The following is a 13,499-nucleotide window of genomic DNA, read 5'->3' as shown; positions in this document are numbered from 1 at the left end:
TTTAGTTAAAGTAATTTAGGTCAAGTAGTTAATTATTAAAAATAATTTAAGTATTATTAGGTGAGTTTTGGTTAGGGTTAAGTATTAAAAACGTTTTCACGTGTCCTTGTGTTCAACACTCGGACTTCCTTAGTTCTATACTATTAGTGATCGATACACTTGCCGGTTTTATGTGGTTTCTTTAGGAGTATTGTTTTATAAATTTAAACCTTAGTTGTGAGTTACTTAGAAAGAGCATCATTAGACACACATCACTAAGGAACCAATACGAACTTATGTTACACCTATTCCATACCCTGGACAGTTAAAACAGGAGAGATTGGAAGCTTAGTACGGGAAGTTTTGGAACCTGTCAACCAACTCCACATCAACATCCCTTTCGTCGAAGCCATTGATCAAATGCCGAAATATGCAAAGTTTCTCAAAGAAGTGCTGACCAACAAAAGGAAGCTTGAGGAGCTCTCGCACGTCACCTTGAATGAAGAATGCTCAACTGTCCTCCAAAACAGGCTATCGCAAAATATGACCTGTTCAGGGAGCTTTACAATCCCCTGTCTCATAGGAAATTTGTTTGTTAGCAATGCCATGGCTGACCTAGAAGCTAGTATTTGTTTAATGCCATATGCGGTTTTCGCAAAACTATGGATATGATAACTAAAGCCCACTCGCATGAGCATTCAGTTAGCTGACCGATCCATTAAATATCCTTGGGGCATTGTTGAAAACATGCTTGTCAAAATTGACAAATTTGTTTTTCAGGTAGATTTTGTAATTCTAGACATAGGTGAAGAAAAATGTGCACCTCTGATTTTAAGAAGATCCTTTTTAGCCACCGCAAAGGCTATTATTGATGTTTGCACCGACAAACTTACTCTCAGGGTCAATGACGAGGCAATCACCTTTGACATAGGAAAATATACGCAACATCCGCAACATCACAATGACACGTTATACTGTGTTGACATCATCGATTCTATCATGAGTTGCTATGTGCGATATCAGTAAAACACTAGAAACACATATCTTAACCGAAACTTCCACCAAACCGATTTTAGAAAATGAAAATCTCGATGCTAACAACAACAATCAAGAAACATCAGAACTAGTATGTGAGATCACTCAATGTAATGAAAAATCAAAACCATCAATCGAAGAACCACCGGTCTTAGAAATAAAAGAACTCCCGAACCATCTCGGATATGCCTTTCTTGAAAAAGACTCTCAACTCCCAGTAGTTATTTCATTTCACATTTCTAAAGAAGAGAACGACGAGCTTCTTAAGGTTCTTAAAAAACCATAAGAAGGCTATCGCATTGAAAATCATGGACATCAAGGGCATCAGTCCTTCCTTTTGTACTCACAAAATCCTCAAGGAGGAAGAATACAAACTCGTGGTCCCACATCAAAGACATCTCAATCCCAGCATGCAAGATGAACTGAAGAAGGAAGTAATCAAACTCCTTGATGTCGGATTAATCTACCCAATCTCAGATTCACCTTGGTTTAGTCCAGTTCAAGTAGTACCCAAGAAGGAGGGAATGACAGTAGTAATGAACGAGAAAGACGAGCTAATACCGATGAGGACCATCACAGGCTGGCGAGTTTGCATAGACTACCGGAAACTTAATGACGCCACAAGAAAAGATCGTTTTTCACTTCCTTTAATTGATCAAATGCTTGAACGTTTATCTTGAAAAATGTTATATTGTTTTCTTGATGGATTCTTCGGATACTTTCAAATTCCCATTACCCCTGAAGATCTAGAGAAAACCACCTTTATATGTCCGTATGGCACCTTTGCCTACCGAAGAATGCCATTTGGACTATGTAATGCTCTGACCACCTTCCAACGTTGCATGGTGGCCATCTTTCATGAAATGATCGAACAATCTATGGAGGTTTTCATAGAAGACTTCTCAGTCTTTGAAGACTCCTTCGATCATTGTCTGAAAAAAAACTAGTCAAAATGTTAGCTAGATGTGAAGAAGTAAACTTAGTACTCAACTAGGAAAAATGCCACTTTATGGTCAAAGAGGGCATTGTTCCAGGTCATAAGATATCCCAAGCAGGATTTGAAGTTGATAGGGCAAAAATTAAAACCATATACAAACATCTACCACCAACTTCAGTCAAAGCCATTAGAAGTTTTCTAGGTCACGCAAGATTCTACCGTCGTTTCATAAAAGGCTTTTCCAAAATTGCTAGACCTATTACCAAACTTCTAGAGAAAGACACGACATTCGTCTTCTTTAAAGAATATGTTGAATCATTCAACATATTGAAAGACAAACTTGTCAATGCACCAATCATGACTACACCCGATTGGACCCTTCCATTCGAAATCATGTGCAATGCAAGTGACTTTGCAGTTGGTTTGTACTCGGACAACGCAAAGAAAAATATTTTCACCCAATTTACTATGCTAATAAAACTCTTAATGATGCACTAGAAAACTACACCACAACAGAAAAAAGTTATTAGCAGTGATTTTTGCCTTTGAAAAATTTAGATCCTACCTATTTCTCTCCAAAACCATAGTTTACACCGACCATGCCGCCATACGATACCTCTTCAACAAGCAATATGCAAAACCCAGACTCATCCGATGGATTCTACTACTCCAAGAATTCGACATAGAAGTCTATGACAAGAAAGGAGTTAAGAATGTAGCCGCATACCATCTTTCACGTTTAGAAATCCCAGCTTCAGAAGAACAACACAAGGAAATTATCAATGATAATTTCCCCACAAAGTTCTCATGCATATCCAAGCATTCATGAAAGAGGAGGATGAAAGTCCTTGGTTTGCCGATTTTGCAAACTATCTAACTTGTAGAATCCTAAGAAAAGGGCTAACTCATCAACAACGAAAGAAAATTTTCTCCTACCTTAAGTTCTACTTCTGGGAAGATCCGTACTTGTTTAGGATAGGAGCCGATCAGGTCGTTCATAGGTGTGTATCAGGAAGGAAGCCTTAGATATTCTCAAACACTGTCATGAAGGACCAACTGGTGAACACCACAATACCGCCACCACGGTCAGAAAAGTGTTTGATGCAGGATTTTTCTAGCCTACCATATACAAAGACACACATGCTTTGATCGAAGCATGCGATGCTTGTCAAAGAGCTGGGAACATTTTAGCCAAGAATGGTATGGCTCAAAAAGGCATTCAAATATGTGAGGTATTTGATGTATGTGGAATAGATTTCATGGGCCCATTCCTTAACTCATTCGGAAATAAATACATCCTAGTAGCAGTTGACTACGTGTCTAAATGAGTAGAAGCACAAGCTCTTCCCACTAACAATGCTCGGATTATTGTACGATTTCTGAAAAAGTTATTTTTTGATTTGGTACTCCAAAGGCCTTAATCAGCGACAGAGGTACTCACTTCTGCAATGCTCAAATGGATAAAGTCTTAGCACGATATCGAGTTCACCACCATTTGGCAACACCATATCACCCACAAACCAGTGGGCAAGTGGAAGTCTCGAATCCGGGAATTAAAAGGATCCTCGAAAGAACTATTGGGATGAATCACAAAAATTGGCCAGCAAAATTAGATGACGCTTTGTGAGCCCTTAGGACAACCACAAAACCACCATAGGAACAACACATTTCAAACTTGTTTATGGGAAAGCATGTCATCTACACGTAGAACTGAAACATAAAGCTTATTGGGCTCTTAAAGCATTTATAAAACCGGGAAGATCAAATTCACAAGTTAGAAGAACTGAGAGCACTGGCATACGAAAATTCCTGGTCTTACAAAGAAAAGACTCAACGTTTGCACGACGCCACTTAAAAGGAAATAAAAAGTTTTAAGTTGGCGATCGTGTACTATTATATAACACATGTTTACGTCTTTTCCTAGGAAAGTTGAAATCTCGTTGGACAGTCCCATACATAGTTGAATCAGTTTTTGACTATGGGATAGTCGAGATCTCAAACTCTGACGGCCACAATTTCAAAGTTAATGGACATCGATTACAAGCGTACATCAATGGACCATTCGATGCCATCTCGAAGGTAGTAATCTTCCATCATAACCAATAAACATACTGGAAGTAGGGTCTGGCCAAGATCCTCATTAAACTAGGCCTTGTATATATGTTCTATTTGTTTAAAAAAATTAACTAGAACACAGGGGCGTGCCTCAGTTGGCACGGTTCCGTGCCACAAACTGCGGGCCGAAATCTTCACTGTAAAAATCTCAGTTAGTCTGATTTGTAATAGAATTGTCAGATTAAAAGCACGGGGCGGTGTTTCCAGAAGCATGGGTCGTGCCTGGTTACAGTTTGGCTATATATTGCACCTCTTTCCAATTCATTTCTTTCACCAAACCACACACAAACTCTCACCCCTGAGAAATCTAAATGGCAACTGAGATGAGCAATGAAATTCCCGTTCCTCGCCAACCGAGAAACGAAACCGACACGTTTCCAAAACCGAGCTACTCATCGAACTTCAAGAGCTCATGAAGGAACTCACCGAAATGAATCTCCTTGCAGAAATGTGTACATTCAACACACCGAGTCGGTGGAAAGTATGAAGATGGAATTACGAGACATCAACGAGCAGTTGCAGTTTCAAGTTCTTCGTTTCACCTACTTTCCTCCACCCGGGCTGTTCGCTGGAGGAGACCCATTCAGTGGAATCTAGAGTCATGTTTATCTTTTCATGTATAATCAAGTGCACTAGGCACAAAGTTTAGGACTTTCGGGCTTAACCCGATTTAATTTCATGTTCTAGGATATTCGGGCTTACCCGGATTCCATGTTTAGGACCTATTATTAATGAAAGTAACTTTAGTTCGTAAAATGTGTTCACTTAGCATCTTAAACATCGTACCAAAAATTCATGCTCTCGCGTTTCGCTTAAAAAACAAAGATAAAATTCTAGTGACCAAAAGCACGGGGCGTGCATCCTTATACACGGGGCCCGTGGTCACCTTAGAATCTTTAGCATGATAAGTGCTGACGTCGTACAGTTCTCTGAATCAAAAACATTTATTCCCTCAAAGACACGAGGCCATGTAACATGTTACACAAGCCATGCTCGACGTTCCAGTCTCTCTATATATTACAAGCCATCTACACAATTCCATTCATACCAAAATAAAAATTCCTCAAATGGATAACAAGAGATTGGAATGGAAACCATTACAGAATTTCAAGAATGGTGAAAATTCCTCACATCTTGAAGAAGAAATCATAAGGCTTCAAAGTATTGTGAGAGACTGGGTCGAGAGCAACATTCAAACGGAGGCTCGTTTGATCGAGTTGACAAACAAAATCGAACTACTAAGGTTCGAAAATTTCCACATTGTCGATAGTCATAACAAGGATGTGGATTTGAAGCTCAACTTCCTTGACCGAGAAATCAGAAAGCTGGGAAAAAAACTTTCCAAACTCTTGGAAGCTAAGAGAGCCCCACCACACATTCAAGACCTATTCGGGAATGGGGGTCGTCAGTAGTTTTGAGTAGGATAATCCTTGTCTTGTTTTCCTAGGATTTCTTATCGATTAAGCTAGTTCTTATGTTTCTCGGTTCATTTTGTTTTATTTTCGGTGTAATGTTTGGAAAGTTAAAATAAACAAATAAACAAAAATGACCTAACTGCTACCTACAGCACGTTAAAATAAACAAATAAGCAAAAATGACCTAACTGCTACCTACAGCACGGGCCTTGCTTCATGAAGAACGGGGTCGTGCCCCACTTTATAATACAGTTACGGGATTTTATTAAAATACTAAAATTTCCCATAACTTAACCCTAAAAACATACTCTGCCTCCTTCCAAAAACCTGCGAACCTACACCCTTCATTTCAATCTTTGCTTCAACTCTTCGATTCTCAACATAACGTATGTTAATTTGATGATTCTATGAGTCTATTTCACTATTCTAGGTCAAAATCGGGTTGAAAACGAGGCCCAAATCGAAATACATACCCATTTTTTGTTGAATCGGGTCAAAACCCAAATATTAGGATGCTTAATTGATATAGTTTATGGTTTTGATGTGTTGAAAAAGATTTGACCCGCTTAGAACACAGGATTGAAAGAATTTGTGAAGAAAAATCATTCGGGTTCGGGTTTTGAACAACCCATACCATATGAATCGAACTCGGATGATATGTCTTAAGAACTGAGCTGAAATGTAAGTTTGAATCATAACAACTTCAAAATTCGGATTAAAAACACAGGTTGTATTCCTGCAAAACACGTCCTATGGTCCACTGCAGGTCAACCTAAAGTCAAAATTGGTCAAATTAATCAAATCTGCCAAAATTCTAAAAACATGGGGTCGTTCTTCAAGAAGCACGGGGCATGCTTCAGTGTCTGTTCCATATTTTTAGTTAAATTTCGTGATTATATGCCTAATATTGCTCTAAATTGTAGTTGTTTGAATATGGGGATGACGAGCATGCTGTCTTGGTTTTCCCCGAGGACACGATGCGAGATAGGATCGCCCGACGGAGGTTGGGGCACTTAAACAACCGATACCCAGAACCGACCTTCTACGCATGTACCGACACATTACATCAAGTAAACCAATTGGGAAGGTACAAAAAGTTGGTAAATTGGCCATGGGTGCTTGTTCTCAGACAAAGGGGTAAATCAGAACCGAAATGACCAAGGAATTTTTGACTCCGTTCTCGAAAAAAACGAAGGACCTGTATATGTGGGACGATGAGGCTGTCCAGTTTAGAATCGGTGGAGCATGGTATAATACTTCGGTCACACAACTGGGGATCGATATGGGCATTTACACCTCCGATGAAACCGGCTCTCCCTTATGGTATGAGGCAGGGACGACTTTCACGGACGAAGATGGTCTAGGAAATAGGTGAACCGGGAAATACAAGGAGGCAAGGATGGGAACAGTTAAGCAATGGAAATGAAGAGTATTATCCAAGCAGCACCAAGAGCACTGCTTTACGCGACCCCCCCCCCCACCCGTTGATACGCTACATTCACCTCTTGTTGATCCACACAGTGACACAACGTGGACAGAGCGAGGGGGTCGTGGGGTTAAGAGATTTGTAGGCCCTTTATTGCATCAAGAACGAGGAGCCATGCAACATCACGTACCTGTTCTGTCAACTATTTAAAACAAATGTGAATGCAAAAAGCTCTAATACCCTGATCTTTAGTGGTTCCTGGATCTATAAGTTCTACAAGACCTATGGTGCAGATCCCGAGGGAACACGAGGCCCGAGCCCAATACCACTCAATCTCAACCTTTGTATCAGTTTGCAAATGGTCCAACAGATTGAACGAAACCCACCACAGTTGAGGTTTCAGGATGCCCTCAACTGGATCTGGGATCCTGAGGACCTCACTGAGATGACCATTCAGTACATACCTGAGAGGAGGACCAGATCGCCACCACGACAGACCCGCCGCCGCACTTACTCTCAGCAGGTGGCCCATCATCATCAGGAGACGTCCCCAACTCATCATATCATAACCAGTACTCCTTTGAAGGGCTATATGGGCTCATTGACCGATTTCAGACTCACACTACTGCTTACTTTGACAAGTTATTAGAGCAGATTGCTTCATCTGATGCATAGCATGCCGTGGAGTACACACAAACAAGGCGGGAGATTCATCAGTTAGGTGAGTGCGTGGTTCGGCATTGATAACCCTTTTACTCGGAGCATCCAGGTAAATGACGAGCGACAGCGTTGGTAGGCCTGGTTATGGGCATGGCATGGGTGGTAGTGCTTGATGACATTATTATTATGTTTGTTTGAGACAATTTTATTTGGTTGTTTGTTTGTTTCATGTTATGGTCGGGTGTGCCGAGACATTTAACTGTGGACTTATTTAGCCCGTGTGGGCAGGGTATGGATGATTTCATACCCAATTTTCAGTATTATTTTGCTTTGGTTGTTTGTTGGTTGTGTGCAGTTTTTATTATTTAGGTATAGTACAGGAAAATGGACGAAAACAGGGGACGCTCTGTCGTAATTCCGTTAACCCATATGGAAGTTCCTTTCCGTTTTACTCACCATACTTCATATGAATCTTATCATGAATCTTTTTATGAATCCTTTCACATTGAAGTCAATGTGAGATTCAAGTATGGGGAGGGGAATTACTTGACCAATTGCTTGTTCAACTAATTATATAATTCTCTAATAACCAAAATTTTTGTAGAAAATAAAGACTATTTTTATGACAAAACCAAAAAAAAAAATCCAAGAAATGTTTTTGCAAAAAATGAACTAAAAATATACTATACTAAAAAGGTGAAAAAGTAAAAAGAAGTTTTGTAATATTGAGAATAAGTTTATGTAAAATATGGCATTTATACTCAATCCTTTCGTAATTGTGAGATAAACCTCATGCCATATAAATATTTTTTAGAAGATTTGAGTGAGTCATATGTTTTGTGTGATTTAGAACTTGTGCAAATGTTCATTTCAAGACCGCACGAAACATTGTATAAACAAGAAGGTAATATTATCACAATTCACTCAAACCATTCTCCAAATTACAACACAATACCCAAAAAAAACCTTAACCAAAAACCGTACCACTTTATCCCTCTCACCGGTAAAATACAATACTAGTCTTTTACCGGCAGACCCTAAAGAACTGGAAATACATTCTATCGATTTCAATTTCCTTTGCTGCATACATTTCGCAAAACCCAGGTTGCCTCTATAACAACTCGGGTTTTTTCTAAATTAATATTTATTAATTATTACCCGACCCGTTTTCATTTTCGGGAAATTTGAATCAATAAAAAAATATTATTTATCTTTCTATTATTATATTGCTTATTATAATTATAGTTTATTATATAATAAAACTTTGGTTCATGTGCAAAATTTTCCCCAAACATAAACTTGAACACAAAATTGTTTCCACCTTATATTCTCAGGGACTAAACTGCAAGTTTCTTATATAACCCATTATCCAATCTGGTTAACCCAATAACCCAAACCCATATTCGCGAACCCGGTTACACTATAGGAAGACTTGGACCTCAATTCTCGTGGATTTTTATGAAAATTTACTAATGGACGTATAATACATTCCAAGATCGGCCAACCAACAATTTTAATCAAGTTAATTCGATCAACTGATTCATTATACCAACTTTATACAAGCCGGCCCTAACCCTAACCCTAAATCAAACAACATATAAACGGTTATAGTTATACAATTAAGCTTCCTCTCACATTCACCTTTAGGTCGCGACTCAAACCCCTATAGTTAATTGAATTATAGCAGCCTCATAATATCATGTTCGTCTTCATTCTTCGCCTGTACTGTCACGAACCATTTAACCCTCATTACCATATCGTTTGAGGTAATAGATATAAGTATTATACTCGCTTTGCAATTCTCATCAATAACCCTAACATAAATTGCTAAATTATAACACGGATTGATCGATTAAGGTTGCTAGGGTTTGTTCTTCATTTTGCGCATCAACTTTCTGGTCATATAGTATTTAGTTTTGTGTTATATTCAAGTAAAACTCCTAGCCCAGTTGGCTAGGGGTGTGCGAATAAGGGTTGCTTGGCTGGGGGCGCAGGTTCGAGCCACCCCCAGCCTTACCCTCCCCTATATATATATATATATATATATATATATATATATATATACTAGTAAGAGTGCCCGCGCGTTGCGGCGAGGACACAATTTTGATTCAGTTAGTACCGGCTCCTTGCGTTACCCACACCTTCGATAGTAAAATTTGGTTTCCATATAGTTTACGATAGTAGAATTTGGTTTTCGTATAGTTTACGATACCAAGAAGTTTAGACAACAATATTAGCGAAAGATAAAATAATATAAAAAGCATAATACAGGTATTGTAATTATTAAATTTTTAATTGCGTTTCATTAAGTTATCAAATGTTTTATTTTTAATTAAACACTTGTTGACGAACATCTAATAGCCTTCCAACTTGATTGGAGCCTTCAATTCACGTTTCGTCTATTAAAATACCATGTTATTGTTCATCCTCAATATATTGGTCAAAGTGTGATCCCCTAAAATAGGTGTGACAAAATTGCTTAAAGCCATTTTTTTTGTTAACCATTTTAAGATTTAAAAAATAAGAATGTTGGAAGAGAATTGGGTAAAAGTGATGACAGTTTAGGTGAACTTTTTATTGTATTATTCATTGGGTAAAAGCGATGACAGTCACTGACTATTTTCGGGAGTCAAAAAGTGTTTTAACTTGCAAGTCCGAAGCTGATAGAGTAATACGTGTTAGGTTTTTTACTCGTCTAATTGAATTGCAAAAGTACAATTACTGGTAATTTCAAATGGTGGTAATTTGAAACAATTTTTAAATGTTGGTTGAATTTTAAAAGGTTTAAATGATTTAGACGACCAGTTAATACAAAAAGTCATATTACTCGTAACCGAAATTGACCCGTAAATGTTTGAACCCGAGCCAAGTTGATTTATTTAATATAAGGCGTGTTGACCCGAAGTCATTTAACTGGAGAACCCATATTGAAACGACCCAATTCTGGCCGGAACCGATAATAGGAGTTAATCGACCCGTGCCGGTTTGAACCCGAACAGGGTTTAAGTTTTTAACCGGTTTGTACACATGTAATATGCAATGCCACATGATAATTTAATCAGATACATGTCCGAAAATAACGAACTTTTCCCTAAACTTTTTGTTGGTTAATCATTTATCGAGAAGTGTCTCATCCCCCAAAAAAAATAAAATAACAGAAATACAAAGGTGGAACATAAAATTATGTGGTGCTGCAACTGTAGTTAACAAATATGCCATGAAATCAAGTTATCCAAAATAAAGGGTTGCATAAATTTTGAACAAAAAAAAGTCTGTGTAACTTTGTAACCTATGTTTAAAAAAAGTCAACGCAAGCTCCAATACAAACAAAAACAATTAAGCTTCCACAAAAGATGTGTAATATATAAAATGCAAATGCACAAAGGTTGACACAAACAAGACAACTAAATGTCATGCATGTTCACAGTAAACGAATTGTACTTGACAATTAAGAGAACCATGATACATGGATGATTATTCAAGTTGTCATTGTAGAAATTTTGTCCAGCAAAAACTTAGATTCATCCGCATAATCAACTGGAGTAATAGCTTTAGCGGTAATTTTTTGTTTTTTCTCATTATTGTATTCTAGTGTTGTAACCATCAAACAAAGAAGGTGTGGGGCCCATATGGCTTTCTTAAGTTGTGTTTGATAAGAAGTTCCATCACCCTGTAAACATATAGCAACCGTTATAAGAAGTTGGTATTCGCACAAATAAAGATAGGTTACCAAAACAAGAATTTGACTTACATGTGCCCTCATATGATCAAGCTCATTAGCTGAGAACCCTATTATTTTCTCGGCATCGTCACCAAATGCGGTAATCCAAGCTCCACTAGTTGCATTTGTAAACTTTTCAGACAGTATATACCTGCAAATAAAACACTTTTAATTAAAATATGATAATCATGGTTAGCAGTGTTTAAGTCGACGGTAGTGTCACAGACCTCAAATTACACTCAGCTGGGGTTTTTTTGCATGATTGACAAGAGTAACCGGTACCCTCATCACCAGTAACTTTCTTGTTGCAACTTGTGTATGCGCGATAATAAATGGTTTGACCGGGCTTAAGAAAAGTCATACATGCACGTGTCGTGTAATACACTGGCTGCTTGACAAATGCAATTGTTAATATAACAGAGTAACTAAAACTTTCTATAGTTTTTAATGTTTGATGGCATTTGTAGCAAAGTTGAAATCAATAGCGATACGTTTATACGCCATCTAATCAAAGAATAATGAGTCCGGCCACAATGTAATAATAACAAAAGGGTCGGATTGCAACGTTAAGTAAAAAATGTTCTGGTGACCCACCCACTTTTCTCATCGCACTCCCTTATGTAAAAGTGAATACATTTTCGTCACCCATGGACGGGTTGCTTGTTATATGGTATAGAGTAACGCGGTCCGAGTACATCGATAGGCCACCATTTTTAATTGCAGGGCTGAAAGTGGAGCCTACAGATTTAATGTCCGAGTCTTTGCCATCTGAAGCATACCAAGATCCTAGTTTCTCTAAAGCAGGGCTGGTAGGGTTTATTTGTATTATCGTCTTTGTGACTGTTGGCAATGATACCCCAAAACCATGAAATTGAGCAACAAATAAGCAAAATGCAACTATATATGTATGTATATATAGATATACATCTGTAGATACTTATACTTATATATGTGTATATATATAAAATAGATTTATATGTAACGATTGTTCATTACCTTGAAAATCTGATACTCTTAGGTATTTGATCGCAACAATTTGTGAGGCATCAGCACGGTCCGATAATTGTTCGCCGACATCATTGGAAAGGGGGCACCATAAAGTTACAACCACCGATTTGTTACTGGAATGTGGATAATTGGAGGTCAAATAGTTATAAAAGGGAAAATGTAAATGTTAAAGCCAAAATAAAACATAGTGGAGTTACGTGTCATCCGCGATAGTTATGTCGCGTTTTGGGACAATCTCGTTGTCCAACTTCCTTTTGATTGTCTTTATTGGTGAATACATTTCGCACAATGCCAATAACATCTACGGTTAATTAAAGTAAAAGAAGGTGAAGTTAAAAGTGAAAGTCAGCAAGAGTAGCGTATACAAAAAGAATTATACCAATAAGTCCCTTGTCTTGTACATGTTGTGCTAATTGGTCGATTGGCACAAAGTTGAATTTGGTTTCAGGAATGATAGTGGGTCCGCCTACTGCCTCTTCCACTTGAGAATATTCATTCAAAGTCATTTCATAATCATTTGGAACAGTCTTGAATTCCTTCTTAGCCAATTACACTGATCCTTTAGATATGTGGTACACTTTGCCCAGCTCAAACACGCCAAAGAACTTCCTTACGTCGTCATTAAATATGGTTGCTTGAATTTGAGTTCCCTGGAAATATAAACATATTGATATCTTTGTGGTTTGAAATAATAATATATATGTAATATGTAATTTGTATAATATAGGTAGCAGAATGCAAACTTACATCTTCATCAGTCAGTTCAACATTAAAAAGGCAGCCCTCGCCTCGTGCGTTCTTGTAATAGTGCATTGTCCCTTTAGACGTGAAACGGACTTTAATGGTCCAGTTTCCTTGATACGGGTTCAACGAAGCGAGTGGGTGTACAGTCCTGCTATTTGACATGTCTCTTCCGGGTGCGATCCTACGATACGTGTTGAAAACAAACACGTTTAAAACAACGAAAAGGACCTTACCCAATGCGTGTTTATTCCCGGTTAGAAGTTGGTTTTAAAATTTAGATGTAAACGGGTTAAAGGGGCAACCCATTTGTATGTAAACACCTAAACTCAAACCCGGGCTGTTTTTTAACGGGCCATGTAAGCTGACCCGGTATTTTTGTTTTTTTTTTTTTGTGCTTCGGGGTCGGGATGTGTTCCGGGCCTTTACGGAAGTAAAACAAAAAAACGAAATGCGTGTTTA

General features: G+C 38.1%; 1 pseudogene across 1 annotated transcript; it reads right to left on the bottom strand.

Annotated features, from left to right (window-relative positions):
• Window positions 1–11,045: 11,045 nt before the first annotated feature.
• Window positions 11,046–13,215, bottom strand: LOC143617004 (replication protein A 70 kDa DNA-binding subunit D-like; annotated as a pseudogene). The gene is made up of 8 exons (XR_013150759.1): window positions 13,044–13,215; window positions 12,676–12,946; window positions 12,494–12,597; window positions 12,286–12,409; window positions 11,923–12,147; window positions 11,516–11,676; window positions 11,319–11,439; window positions 11,046–11,237 (listed from the first exon to the last, which is right to left on the bottom strand). The product of XR_013150759.1 is annotated as a replication protein A 70 kDa DNA-binding subunit D-like (transcript).
• Between the last annotated feature and the right edge of the window lie 284 nt (window positions 13,216–13,499).

The sequence above is a fragment of the Bidens hawaiensis genome, unplaced genomic scaffold, assembly GCF_021521415.1.
Source record: "Bidens hawaiensis isolate Kalapana, Puna unplaced genomic scaffold, B.hawaiensis_p1.1 tig00051243_1, whole genome shotgun sequence".
Classification (NCBI taxonomy): domain Eukaryota; kingdom Viridiplantae; phylum Streptophyta; class Magnoliopsida; order Asterales; family Asteraceae; genus Bidens; species Bidens hawaiensis.
This window is presented reverse-complemented; position numbering and strand designations above follow the sequence as displayed.